Below are 14,428 nucleotides of genomic sequence, written 5' to 3'. Positions count from 1 at the left end.
TACGGCTAAACTGACGTCGTCTAGTCAGACGTCTCATCGCGTCCAAGCGGCGTATCTGTCGGATTCTGCAAAAAAAGACAATAAGACAGCTTTCAGTAAGTATAAACATATAACGACATTTATAAAACAATACAAAAAATAAAAAAGAGTAAACCCTAATACTAACCATGCCGCCGCGAGAACTAAGAATGTCCATCAGGGCGTTTAAGCCCTTCCTGCCTGCGTACTCGCGCTCGTACGGTGTGGGATCACGTCCTGTCATCGACCACTGTCAAAACATACAAAGATTTCATTATGTTAGAATTAAAAAACTCATAAACCCTAAACTATCGAACATAAAGAGCAATGTGAAAACATTTACAAAATCGGCCTCAAATGATGCCCATCCACCGCTCCCCAAGTGGTGCGAGCTCCTTGCCTCTACTCGCGCTCTAGCTGCATCCTTTGTTGCTTCCACTTGTCGGGATTCTCGCGCGCTGCTTTCTTCGCATTCTTCCAATCTTCTTTGGCCAGCCAATCTGGCCTGTTCCACCCATTCTTGATTGCTTTTTGCACTTCGGAACGCTTGTGTTTGCAGTATTCGCGCATTCGAATCTTCATCAGGTCTTCATTGAAGCGCTGATCCCGTGTTGGAACGGGAAACTCATCATGAAGTATGCTGATGACTCTGTTTTTTAAATCACTTGGTACTTCACTCCATTTGTTTAGTATGTAGTGTCTAAACAGCTGAGAGCAAAGACCACGCATGCGCGAGATCACCTTCTTGCCGTCATCATCCATGATGATGCCGCCGCTGATGTCGACGGAGTAAGGCAAGCCCTCTGGCCGGTGACGCGTGAACTTGGGTGTCCCGGCAGGGGTATCTAGCGGCGTGTCGATGGGGGTACGGACGTCAGGTGTCTCCACCGGCGTCTGGGCCCCGAAGCGTGGAGTTTCGAGTGGGGTGGCTCCTGGCGGAGTAGGTAGAGGTGTGTAGCTTCTAGGAACAGTCAGCCGTGCAAAACCTGGCGTAGATGGCGATGCTGTGGCTGGTGTGGGGGTGGGAAAAGAAGGGGAGGGTAAAGAGCCTCGTCGAACACGAGGCGGTGTGGAGGCATAGGTGGCGGAATCCCCACAACAACCGCCACTGCCACCACTAGAGCGCCGGTGTCTAGACGAGTGTGAAGCTCGTCTCGTCGACGCCGAAGCTTCGGAGCACGCCGAATGCTCCGAAAGAGAGGGAGATGCGGATGGAGTAGGAATGCGCGATGATGCGCCAGAGCGATGACGCTCCACGTACCACTGTCTCTGCTGCGGTGACAAAGAAGAAAGAAAATCCTCATCATCCATACCTGCATTAAACACACAAATATTTAAACTTAATATTGAATGAATAGAGTAGACAATGACGCAAAGACCATTAAATACAATGACGTAATGACGCATATAAATACAATGACGCAATGAATTGAGTGATAGAAGAGGCAAGTCGAAAACTCAGAATTTTCAATCAAAAGATGTGAGCGCGAGTAGAAAAGAGCGTTATACACCATGGAAGGTACTTAGAGAGCCAGAGCTTTTACAACACGGAGCAAAATTGTTCAAATACAATATTTGTGGCTTTAAGAGATCTCTCTCTCATCCTCGCATAACTCAGCATAACTTCCTATATCTATATAGAGCTCTCCGTTTAAACACATATCCTCTGTTTCATTTTGTAGCTCCTCTGCATGCACCCCATATAGAGTAGTAGCATCTTGATGCTCGTCTGGCACCACCGCAGCGGCTTCTGATTGAGCATCTTCTCTGATCTCCTCCATTGATGTCGTTGTGATTGGCACATGGTAGCCTTCATACGTCCTTGCACTACGAGGGGCTACCTCTATGACGTACCACCAGTTTGATGTAGACTTTGTAGGATGAAATATTACCTGCCAGAGCGTTTGTAGATTGTGTTACGGATGTCGAGAGACAAACATCCCTCAATGGCAACCGGTAAAATAAACTGTAAAGTATGTGCAGCAATGATATTAAAGTCCACATTTTATGCAATGATATTAAAGTCCACTATGAACGTACCTGACACATTTTATGCCAATCGTGTGACTTCAAACCGGTAAGCTTTCCTTCTTTAGTAAAACACGTTCGGAGCGAGTGCATTACGCCAGTGGGGGTCCGCAAAGATCGAATGGTCTCTTTTACTTTGCGTTCTTGGGCTCCTGTGAAAATCCATGGTGCTTTAGGGAGTTTTATCGATCCATCAGACACTGTTTGCGGCCCATATTGCTCCATACGATCCACATTTCTAAGGTCAACTCTGGCTCCCAAAGTATCTTTCTTGCCGGTCAGATGGTCCCATAGTAGATTACCCACATTCTTGAATATGTGCATTGGATCGAGCAAGTGATTGATCATGAGTCGGAGCCAGTATGGTAACTCGTACCATAGAGATAGTCTCTTCATCCCTGGAGGCAATCCGTCATCGCACATCTCCTTCTGCTCTAACCATGCTTGTGCAGACATCCTTGGTGGCTCTCTTCCCAAAAAGCCATCGTGTAACACATGATTCTCTGGAAGATACGCTTGATGACCTTCGTAGATTTGCTTCTTCAGTGAGGGTGCCCTACGTGCATTCAGTCTAGGTCCACATGTGACACATGCTCTGTATCCGCTTGTTTGAAGCCCTGCATGTATACACATGATAATAGATCAACTATGGGAAAAAACAAGATTTACAGTGTCTGAGTGAGGAGTGTCAATAGATCACCTGAGCATTCTGTTAGCTCGGGATAGTCATGCATGGTCCACATTAGAATGCCTCTGATCAAAGCATTCCGTCGTCCTGTGTGTCGGCTCATATCCACCACCTCTATGCCAATCCACAATTGTTGTAGCTCTTCCAATAGTGGACGAAGATACACATCCATATTCCCCACTTTATATCGCCCTGGCACAATCAAGCTTAGCGATAGGTGCCCCTTCTTCGTAGTCAACCACGGGGGAATGTTGTAGTTGATGATGACAACGGGCCATACACTGTAAGATGTTGATCTTTGACCAAATGGATTTACGCCATCCATAGCCAGGCCTAAGCGCAAATTTCGAGCTTCCCTGGCAAAATCCGACCATGTTCCATCTATATGTTTCCACACTACGCAATCTGCAGGAATTCGTAGCACACCATCCGAAGATTTATTCTCCTCATGCCATGATGCTAGGGCGGCCATGGACTTACATTCGAAGAAATGCTTGATGCGAGGAAGCAGAGGGAAATGTCGCAAAACCTTTTGTGGAATTTTTGTCCCGTGGAGATCTACTCGATATCTTTCGGAATCACATTTCGGACACTTCTCCATGTCTATGTATTCCCCTCTGAAAAGAATGCAGTCATTAGGACAAGCGTGGATAGAATTGTAATCCATCCCCAAGTTTCGCAAAATCTTTCTTGCTTCATCTCGGGAATCTGGCATCACATTGTCAGTTGGTAGTATGTGCTCTTTCAGCAATCTACACAACATAAAAATATGATACAGTCGTGTAAAAATCTATCAGATCATTATACATTTAGAGTTTTATTAAAGTAAACTAATTGTAATAGATCACCTGAAAAGCGCTATGACGCTAGTGTCACTCCATCCAAACTTTGCCTGCATGTTGAGAAGAACCAGGAGTGCTTTCAATCTAGACATACGTGCTCCATTATACAATGGCGTATCGGCTTCACTTTTCATATCATCATAGATAAGCCTTTCTGAATCCATGATCGTCTCGATCATTTCATCAATCTCGGGCTCAAACATTGCCTCATTGGGAATGTGCTCTGCATGATCATCCCCCGAGCTGTCAGAGGCTACATCTTGTGGCCTCACATATGCTGCTTGACCAAAGCGCCTGCGAACACGTCTATTGGGTTGCAAGATTGCTGCTTGTTGGCCAGCGTCAGAGTCCGACGAGTTATAATTGGCAACAACTCGATCTATAATAGATGGATCGAACTCGCCAAATTCACGAACGTGCTGCAAAGAAACACGTCTTGTCCGTCGCACAGCATGCTTGCATTGATTACAAGGACATAAGACCCTCGTTGAGAGATAGGTGTTTCGGTTGGATGGTCCCACATCCTCGTCGCTATTCATAATGAGGATAAAAAACTTATAACCTGGACAACAAATTTAATATTCTATTGGCATTCTTCGTCTTATCTCTCTCTCTCTCTCTCTCTCTCTCTCTCTCTCTCTCTCTCTCTCTCTCTCTTTACCTCACATTCTCTAGTCATGTCCAATCCCCGCACACCTCGGTCTAGAGGTGCACGGAGATCAGAACCACCGGGTTATAATCTCGTCTTTATTGGTCAATACCTATATTTGTGGGTACAAGAAATCTACACACCCACGTCTACATGATACTGCATGTAGTGGACAAAACCCCTTTGCCTCTTCTGTAGCTGTAGCACTTCACAGCATCTTAACATCTTTTCACAATAGATCTTTTCACTACTCGTCTAACTCTAAACCCTAAACTGTAAGTAATTCTTGCGTGGACTCGATCTAACGTAAATAAGCGTAAATCTAACTAAAAATAAACCTAAATCTAATTTAACGTAAGTCTACATCTAACCTAATCTTTAACGTCTTTTGGGATAGTTTCCTACGACGTTAAAACTCTCTTCTTCTTGTGTGTGTGTGTGTGTGTGTGTGGGTAAACCTAAATAAACCTAAGTCTAATCTAATATAACATAAATCTAAATCTAACGTAAATTATGTTATATTAAAAACAAAGAACTAAACTAACAGGGATTATAAGAACCTTAAAACTGATTTAACACATAACTTTTCACATAACTCGGCAAGACTTGGCATTCTCATCACTAAAGATGTGAGAGTTAACTTCTGACGGTGACGCTGCCTCATCTCCATCCACATCCGACGACAGCAATTGGCCCTTTAGACCGTTCTTGCTCTTGTTACTAACTTTGAAGTTGCTGTTGAATGACTAGAGGTTGTCTAGATGGTCATTGTGTCGGGGATGTAGTGACTCTTGCCGCCCTGAAGATCCACCTTCTTCCCTATCTTCTGAAGACATTTCACCAGTACTTTTGGATCGACGGAGCCCACCATGAGTGAAGGCAGCAATACCCTATATTCCATTGAGGGCTTTCTTCACCCGCTTCATGCAGGCATCGTAGTCTATGGAGACCTAAATCTAATCTAATATAACGTAAATCTAAACCTAGTGTAAATAAACGTAAATCTAGTTAAAAATAAACCTAAATCTAATTTAATGTAAGTCTACATATAACCTAATCTTTAACGTCTTTTAAGATAGTTTTCTACGACGTTATAACTCTCTTCTTCTTGTGTGTGTGCGCGTGTGTGGATGCGTGTGCCAATAAAAAGAGATAAATGGTATAACCTTTCTATTATCCATGCCAAGTATGATAGATTGATTATGCCATTTCCCTCTTGAATAATAGGTCTTGAGTTCAACTCCTCGTCGGCTAGATCTTTAGTTCTTTTAATTTTAATTAGTTTCCTACAACGTTAAATTAGTTTCTCTCTCTTTCTCTCTCAATGTGTGTGCGTTTTTTTGGATCGTATGCATGTTTTCTCTCTCTTTTCCTCTCTCAATGTGTGCGTTTTTTGTTTATGCATGTTCTCTCTCTCTTTTCCTCTCTCAATGCGTGCGTTTTTTGTTTATGCATGCTCTCTCTCTTTTTCTCTCTCAATGTGTGTGTGCATTCTTTGTTTATGTATGTGTGTGTGCGTTTTTGTTTTTGTTTGTACTCTCTCTCTCTCTCTCTCTCAAAAACACTATGTGTGTGTGTGTATGTGTGTGTGTGAGAGAGAGAGAGAGGGAGAGAGAAAGAGGGGAAGGGAACATGAGAATGAGGAGAGGGAAGGAGCATACCTGGCTCTCCTTCCTCTCCTCGTGTGTGTGTGTGTGTGTGTGTGTGTGGAGAAGAAAAAGAGAGAGAGAGAGAGAGAGGGAGAGAGAAAGAGGGGAAGGGAATATGAGAATGAGGAGAGGGAAGGAGCATACCTGGCTCTTCTTCCTCTCCTCGTGTGTGTGTGTGTGGAGAAGAAAAAGAGAGAGAGAGAGCGAGAGAGAGAGTGAGGGAGAGCGTTACCTGCTCCTTGCTTGAGGGCGCCGAAAAACTCAGGTCTGAGATCTGAGTTTTTGGGCGCGCTCGGTTATTTTTTTAGCCCAGCCGGCGTCGCTATGAGCGTCGCAAATTTCTTTGTAAATTTGCGACGCTCATAGCGACGCCGGGAAATTTTTTCTGAGTGTCGCTGTGTGAGCGTCGCTAATATGAATAGCCTCTTGTCATGTTCTCTAAATTCTCTCTCTTGCAAAAGTATTGTCTATGCCAAGTTAACTAATTGCTATGATTATGTTGCTATCTTCAATTATGTCTACCCGCTATGCTCACAAAATCATTTCTTGAAAGTATTCTCATTAAATTCCGCTACTCTCAAATTGAATAGGAAAATTCCATCACAAGGTTTATGGAAAATTTTGAATTCAAATTCCATAAGGAACATCATCCATCTTATTAGCCTGCCTTGAATAATGACTTTGTTAATTAGAAACAGAAGAGCTTGATGGTCCACATAAAAATGGAATAACTTTCCCAATAGGTAATGCCTGAACTTTGTGGCACTAAAAACCATTCCGAGGCCTTCTCTCTCAGTAGTCGTATAGCCTTGTTCAGCCTGACTGAATCTGCGACTAGCAAAAAAGTTTGGATAGTCTGTTCTGCCATCTAGCTGAGCTAATATTGCCCCCATTGCCAATCGCGAAGCATCTACATGTACATGGAAAATAATATCCCAATTTGGATGCCTAAGGACTAGTTTACTGGTAATGGATTTTTTGCAAATTCTGGAAACTCTCCTCACACTCAGCAGTCTAGTTGAACTTACTGGTCTACTTTGTAAGCTCATATAGTGGTACTGCTTGAGAAGCAAACTTATGTACAAATCTTCTATAGAAATTTACATAACCCAAGAAAGAACTCAAATCCGAAGCAGTTCTGGGTTCTTTAGCTTGCTGAACACACTGTATTTTGTCATTGGCCATCTCTATTCCATTGCGGGAAACCACATGTCCCAGTAGCTATCCCTTCCAGACTAGAAACACATATTTGAATCGATTCAAACAAATCCGCTTCTCCTGACAATGCTTGAAAACCATTTCTAGGAATAGAAGGTGTTGTTCCTCATCTGAATAGACAGTGAACTCATCCATGAAAATGGAGAGGAACCGATGAAGAAATTCATTAAACATCTCTATCATACACCGCTAAAAAGTAGCTGGTGCATTGCACAGGCCAAAAGGCATCACCAGATACATGAAAGCTCCCCACTCAGTGATGAAAGTGGTCTCGGGTCTATCTTCAGGAGCGATCTGTAACTGGTTATAGCCGCTATAACCATCCATGAAGCTATACATCTCATATCCTGCGATCTCATCAAGCAACATATCAGTAAAAGGTAAGGGAAATGGATCCTTAATAGTCTGGGCATTTAGTTTCCTATAGTTGACACAAACTCTCAATTTCCCATTCTTCTTGGGGACGAGGACTATGGGAAATAGCCAATCACTGCTTGCCACTTCCGTAATGAACCCAGCCTTGAGAAGATTATCAATCTCCTCCTTGAACTTCTTTGCATAATTGGGGTTCATCCGGTATCTTTGCAATCTTACTGGCCTAGCATCCGGTTTCAGTGGTATTCGGTGCTGGGACAGACTTCAGGATCTACTCCCTTCTGATCTGTATGTTCCTAGGCAAACACATCTTTATAGTTCTGGAACATTTTTCGTGCTTTTTCCTTCATTGCCGGGTTGAGGTGCTTGTTAACCTTGATCATTCTGGGATTTTGCTCTAATCCTAGGTTCCACTCTTCTACTTCCTGGTCCGCCTCCTTTTCGTTTGGTCGATTCTTCAGCGTAGTCCAAGGATGGTCCATTCATTTCTGAATCATTATTCTGATCCAGTGGGTACTCTTCAGAACATACTGGTTCCTCTACTATATCAATATCAGCTGGTTCCACCATCCTTCCAGTTAGCTGAAATGTTCTTTCCCCTGTATTGACTTCGGTAAACTGATCAGGGAATTGTCTCTTCTGCTTGTCAGCCTGCTCTTTGTTCAGCAAGACTGCATTTAAGTCGATTTCTGCCAAAGGGAATATGTTCATAGCTACTAGCATTCGCTCGATATTCTTGGCTCTGTACTTCTAACACAACTCCTTCAGCCTCTGTTCCTTTTTCCAGCTCCTGGTATTGTTGGTCTGGATTTAGATTCTGCCACCACTGGCCCCTTCTATGGTCAAATCTTGGTTTGCATAGTCATGAACAGCATGTGATGTTCTCAACCATGGGCGCCCTAGTAGCATTCCATATGCTCCATGCACATCCAGGACTAGGAAACTGGTTTTGAATTTCTCCCTCCCAACTCTTATTTGCATGTTTTCAATCATACCCGTTGCCTGTACGACTCTATGATCTACCATTCTTACTTTGAATGGTGCTGGTTTCATATTAGTGATACCCATTCTTTGCTGAAGATGGGCTCCCATTATGTTGACTCCTGCCCCTCCATCCAGGATAACGCTTGAGAGAGGTTCCCACTGCTTCCTGACCTTGTAGTCTACCTGAATAAGTGGAACTTCATCCTCCCGGACAGCCGTCAGGTCCATTGTTCTGGCCTTCGCCTCAGCCTTCCTGCGCTATCTGATAAAGTTGGCCACCTCAGGCAAGGTTTTTCTTATATCCTCCAGCTCTACAATCAGCTTCTGGATTCTATCACGAAATTTCACCTGCATTTCTTCTCTTTCTTGGTCAGACTGATTGTTAGAGCTTGAAGAACTAGTATCTTCACACTGCCATTCTTCTTTTGCCGTGCTTCCACTCTTTCCATCCATTCCCATTTCATCAGCTAGTCCATGTACCACAACCAACATGGTCTCTGTCATGGCCGGTACTGACTGATCTTTATCAGCCGATTGGGCTGGTATCCTCTAAATGACTCTTGCTTCATAACTTTTTGGCTGCTTTGGCAGCTTCTTAGCTAAATCCTTCGTAATTTTAGCTACTAGTTCCCTCTGCTCTTGCCACTCCTCTACCACCTTCTCTTTACCTTTGGCCTTCCAAACTTCTCTTTGTTGAGCCCACTTGCTGTTGTTAGAATTGACTGGTACTTCTGAAATGTCTGGGATTTCTTCAATGACTACTCCCTTGCTCTTGGTAACTACCCTGACTGGGACTGGCTCTCGTGCCTTAGCCTCAGTAGTAGTTGTTACAGGTGCATCTGGACATTGGGCTGCAAAATGACCATACTTCCCACAAGTATATCGATTCATGCTCCTGTTCTGGGAGTTGCCTCTTGCTCTTCGTCTACCTCTGCCCATTCCTGGTTGGTATGTGCCACATCCCTGACCAGTACCACTGGTACCTGGTCTTTCCTCTTGAGCTACCTTGACTGGTTCTACCTTCATTGGTTCAGTGTAGGCAACCACTAATAGATCCTTTCCTTTCTTAAAGTGGTGAATTCTGATGCCACAATTATTCCATAGGTGACCAAAGGCCTTGCAGTAGGTACATTGTGGACATTCATTGGAGATATGGTCCTTGGATTTGCATCTTGAACACCAAGTCTCCATCTTTCGGACTGGCTGTCTTGTGTGGCTAATTTTTGCAATCTGCCTAGCCATCTCTTCAATTTTCTTGGTCCATAATACCTTCTTTGATTTCTCCTTTGCTCGTTCTTTTGGAGCTTCTCTCGGAGCTTCTGGACATTTCACTGGAATCAAAAGTTTTAGTAGCAGAGTTACTGCTACTGGTCCTTCGCTTTTTGTGGCTCTTTTCCTTCTTAGCTTGCTGTTCCAGTTTTAATGCCCTTTGGACCATATCATTGAATTTTTTTGTAGGAGTTGGTACCTCATGCTCCCTAAGCTTCTTGCTTCTGAATCCATTCAGGAACCATGCCCTCAATCTCTTCTCAGATGGCGGTTCTTGCAACTGACTAGTTAGCTCTTTTATCCTTTCCACATAGCTGCAGACTGACAAATTCCTATGTTTGATCTTATCTAATTCACAGAGAATATCTTCGTCCCCTCTATTGTCGGAATATTCCAACTTGAAGGCCTTAAGCAATTTGTTATATGATCTCAGCTAGCATGGAGGGTAATGGTAATACCATTTCCTCTCTGCCTCCTTCAAGGTTTGTGGAAAATATTCCCCCCAATCATCTTCATCAATGTTTTTTAGTTCAGCATGCTGCTCGAAATCTTGTATTTGAACATCTGGATCATCCTTTTTCCCCCCTTTGAATATTGGAAAGGAAATCTTCAGGGAATTTGGGCTTCAGAATGACGCTTGGGAGCCTTCTTGCAATTGTCAGTGTCAGCATCCCAATCAATCTCTTTCTCTGTCTCAGTGTCAGTGTCTTCTCTGGTTTGTCTGCTAGAAGTACAGTGACTTCCCTTACCGCCGTTGGTATCCTCATCTCTCTTGCGAGACTGAGAATTCTTGGAACTCTTTGCCTTCTGTGCTTCTCGTTCTGCCCATCTGCGTCGAGAATGACTGGAGTGCTGTGAGTCCTACGCCTCATCAGCCTGACTATGCTCCTCCTGAGCCTCAGTGTCAGTCATCTTCTCTTGCTTGGGGTCAGACTCTCTACCTGACTCCTCAGGAATGGGGTCCACACGAATGGTAGATTTTCGGCCACGATTGGATTTTGGTGCCATTTCTGAAAACTTCAACTGGGAGAAGAGTCTTTCAGTCAACAAGCTTCAGCTCGCAAGCTTCAGCTCGAGCCACTGTGATTTCCAAAATGGAATTGGAGATGATCTCTTGAGACAACTAGTTCCAGTGTTGGAAGATTTCAGCTACTAGTGTGGGAAGATTTCAGACAGCAGACTAGACAAGAATCAGCGACTAGACTGGAATGTGGATACTGAAATAAGAATCAGACTTATGTACTGGAAATAAGGTTCAGATTCAGATTCACATTCAGAAGACTGGACGAGAAGTAAGTATAGTTGAAATATATGCCATGATTTGGATTGCAGAGCAAGATTACAATGAATATGATTTACAGAGAGAAAGTACAACCGACAATACTGCCAATGATTCTCAAGTACACGTATAGCCAAGGCGCTAACCCAAATCACGATATACGTGGTTCACCCAATGTGGGCTACGTCCATGAGAAAGCAGCCACTCAATGGCTTTAGTACTTCAAAACAAGAAGTAGTTTACAAAGGGATTATACCCTTAATGGAGCTCCCGCCTTGCTTCACTCTCACCACCTCACACTCACCTTGTTGCATCAACTTCACACTATGAAATGTGTGTAGAAGTGGCCTCCTTTTATAGGCCAAAAGGGCTGACCTCTCTTATGAGAGACAGCCATGTGTATCCGCCCTTGTGCGAATAAGTCCAAATCGGACCCTCCAATCCGCCCATGTGTGGCCTCCCTTGAGAAGACAAGTCTGCTTTTGAATTCGGCCACCGGCCACCGTCCATTGACTTCCGACCACCGGCCACCGGCCATTGACTTTCAACCACCGGCCATCGGCCATTGACTACGTACCGGCCACCGGCCAACCGACCGGTTGTTTTCCGACCACTTTCCGGCTGCCATCCGGCCAAAATATTCCGGCGAAAAAAAAGTCTCGGGGGCCTCCGCCCCCGAGGCCTTTAAAGTTGCCCCTGATTCTTGTTTGTGAAAATTTTGGCTTCTGGTGAGTGATTTTCCTTCACGCACGATGGCTTCTCCTCATAATGGGGGCCTTACAAATGTGCGTTTTTACCACAGAAAATTACAAGGGTAAATCAGGCTCCATACTTAACAATCTCCCACTTGGAGACTGATCTCCAAACCAAACCTGTGACTGCTTTCCATTCTGGCTTCTTATCCTTGAATGCCAATTGAAGATGAGCAAAAGCTCTGCTTCTCCTTGTTGACCACCTTTGTAAACATGTCTGTAGGATTTTCACTTGTATGCACCTTTCCTAGCTTTAGTTGTCCCTCTTCCAAAAGAGTGCGTATGAAGTGATATCTCACCTCAATGTGCTTTGTCCTTGAATGAAAGGCTGAGTTCTTTGCAAGATGGATAGTGCTTTGGCTATCACTGTACAAGACACAATTGTCTTGTTTGAATCCAAGCTCTTCTAAGAATCTGTGAAGCCACATAATTTCTTTACTTGCCTCCGTCATTGCTACATACTCTGCTTCCGTGGTAGAAAGTGAAACCACTTTCTGCAGCTTTGAAGCCCAGCTTACTTCTGTGCCTCCAACCGTGAACACATAGCCAGTAGTGCTCCTTCGAGTATCTTTGTCACCTGCCATATCTGCATCAGCATACCGTTCTAGAAAAATATCAGTTCCTCCAAAATACAAAGCATTTTTTGTTGTCCCTTTTAGATACTTAAGTATCCACTTCACAGCTTGCCAATCCTCTTTACCTGGGTTGTCCATGAACCTACTCACAACTCCCACTGCATGTGCAATGTCTGGCCTTGTCCAAACCATAGCATACATTAGAGAACCTACCGCTGTAGCATATGGAACTTTAGACATATAGGCTATCTCCTCTTGTGTCTTTGGACACATATCCTTCGTTAGTTTAAAATGACCAGCCAAAGGTGTAGAAACTGGTTTTGCATTTTGCATTGCAAACCTTTCTAGTACCTTCTTGATGTAATCTTCTTGAGATAGATTTATTGTCTTCTTAGTCCTGTCCCTTGATATTTTCATACCAAGTATCCTCTTTGCAGCACCTAAATCTTTCATTGAAAAAGATTTGGACAGCTCCTCTTTTAGGTCTTTGATGTCGTGCATGTTAGCACTTGCAATCAACATGTCATCAACATACAACATTAGGATGATGAATTTCCCATCTCCCAAATTCTCCGTGTAGACGCAGTGATCCGAGTTGCATCTTGTGAATCCGTGATCCAACATCCATCGATCAAACTTCAAGTACCATTGTCTTGATGCTTGCTTTAAACCATACAAGCTCTTCTTTAATCTGCAAACCATTTTATCCTTACCTTTTACTTCATACCCCTTTGGTTGAAGCATGTAGATTTCCTCCTCTAAGTCACCGTGAGGGAATGCCGTATTTACATCCATTTGCTCGAGATTTAGATCATGAGCAGCCACAAGGCTTAAGACAAGCCTAATTGAGTTCATTTTTACAACAGGAGAAAATATTTCATTGAAGTCAATACCTTTCTTTTGAGAAAAACCTTTTACCACAAGCCTAGACTTGTACCTTTTCTTCCCACCTTCTTCTTCCTTTAGCTTGTACACCCATTTGTTTTGAAGTGCCCGCTTATCTTTAGGCAACTCAACCAACTCCCATGTTTGGTTGCAATGTAGTGAGTCCATCTCCACTTGCATGCTCTTCGTCCATTCTTCTTTGGATTCATGTTGCATAGCTTCTTCATGTGATTCCGGCTCTCCAGAATCTGAGATCAAGAGATGGTTGAAGGAAGGAACAAACCTTTCTGGAGGTCTACTTGCTCTTGTAGATCTTCGGGGAATAGGTTGAGGCTCCTCATTTGGTTGACGTTGTTGCACATTGTCACCGTTTGCAGTCCTTGAGTCTTCACCGTCCTCAAGCTCCATGTACTCATCACCTGTTTCTTTTGTTTGTTTTCTTTCCAAGTAATCTTTGTACATATTTTGTTCGTTAAAAATTACATCCCTACTCCTTAAGATTTTACCATCTTCAGGATTCCATAGGCGATACCCAAAGTCTCCTTCTCCATAGCCAATGAAGAAACACTTTTTGGACTTTGCATCTAACTTTGATCTTAGGATTCTATCTATGTGCATGAAAGCCTCACACCCAAACACTTTGAAAAATGCATAATTCACCGGTTTACCTGTCCATGCCTCTTCTGGAACTCCCCCATCCAATGCCGTTGAGGGTGACCGATTGATTAAGTACACAGACGTACTTACAGCTTCCGCCCAAAGCTCAAGCGGTAGGCCTGCATGTAGCCGCATGCTTCGTGCTCGTTCCATGATTGTCCTGTTCATCCTTTCCGAAATCCCATTTTGTTGAGGTGTCCTTGGGGTTGTCCTTTGCCTCCGAATGCCATTGCTAGCACAAAAGCTTTCAAAAACTTGGCTGTAATATTCGCCTCCATTATCAGATCTGAGGCATTTAACCTTGGTACCTGTTTCATTCTCCACAAAGGCTTTCCACCTTTGAAATATGGAAAATACATCGGATTTATTCTTCATGACATAAACCCATGTTTTTCTAGTCGCATCGTCTATGAATGTTACATAGTACAATGAGCCACCAAGTGATGGTGTACTTGCAGGACCCCAAACATCAGAATGAACCAACTCAAGTTTTTTATTTTTTCTTTCATTTCCTGATTTTTGAAATTTTACCCTCTTTTGTTTACCATAAACACGATCTT

This window comes from Adiantum capillus-veneris, chromosome 8, assembly GCF_014529385.1.
Source record: "Adiantum capillus-veneris isolate H3 chromosome 8, ASM1452938v2, whole genome shotgun sequence".
NCBI lineage: Eukaryota > Viridiplantae > Streptophyta > Polypodiopsida > Polypodiales > Pteridaceae > Adiantum > Adiantum capillus-veneris.
Note: the sequence above shows the minus strand (reverse complement) of the source record.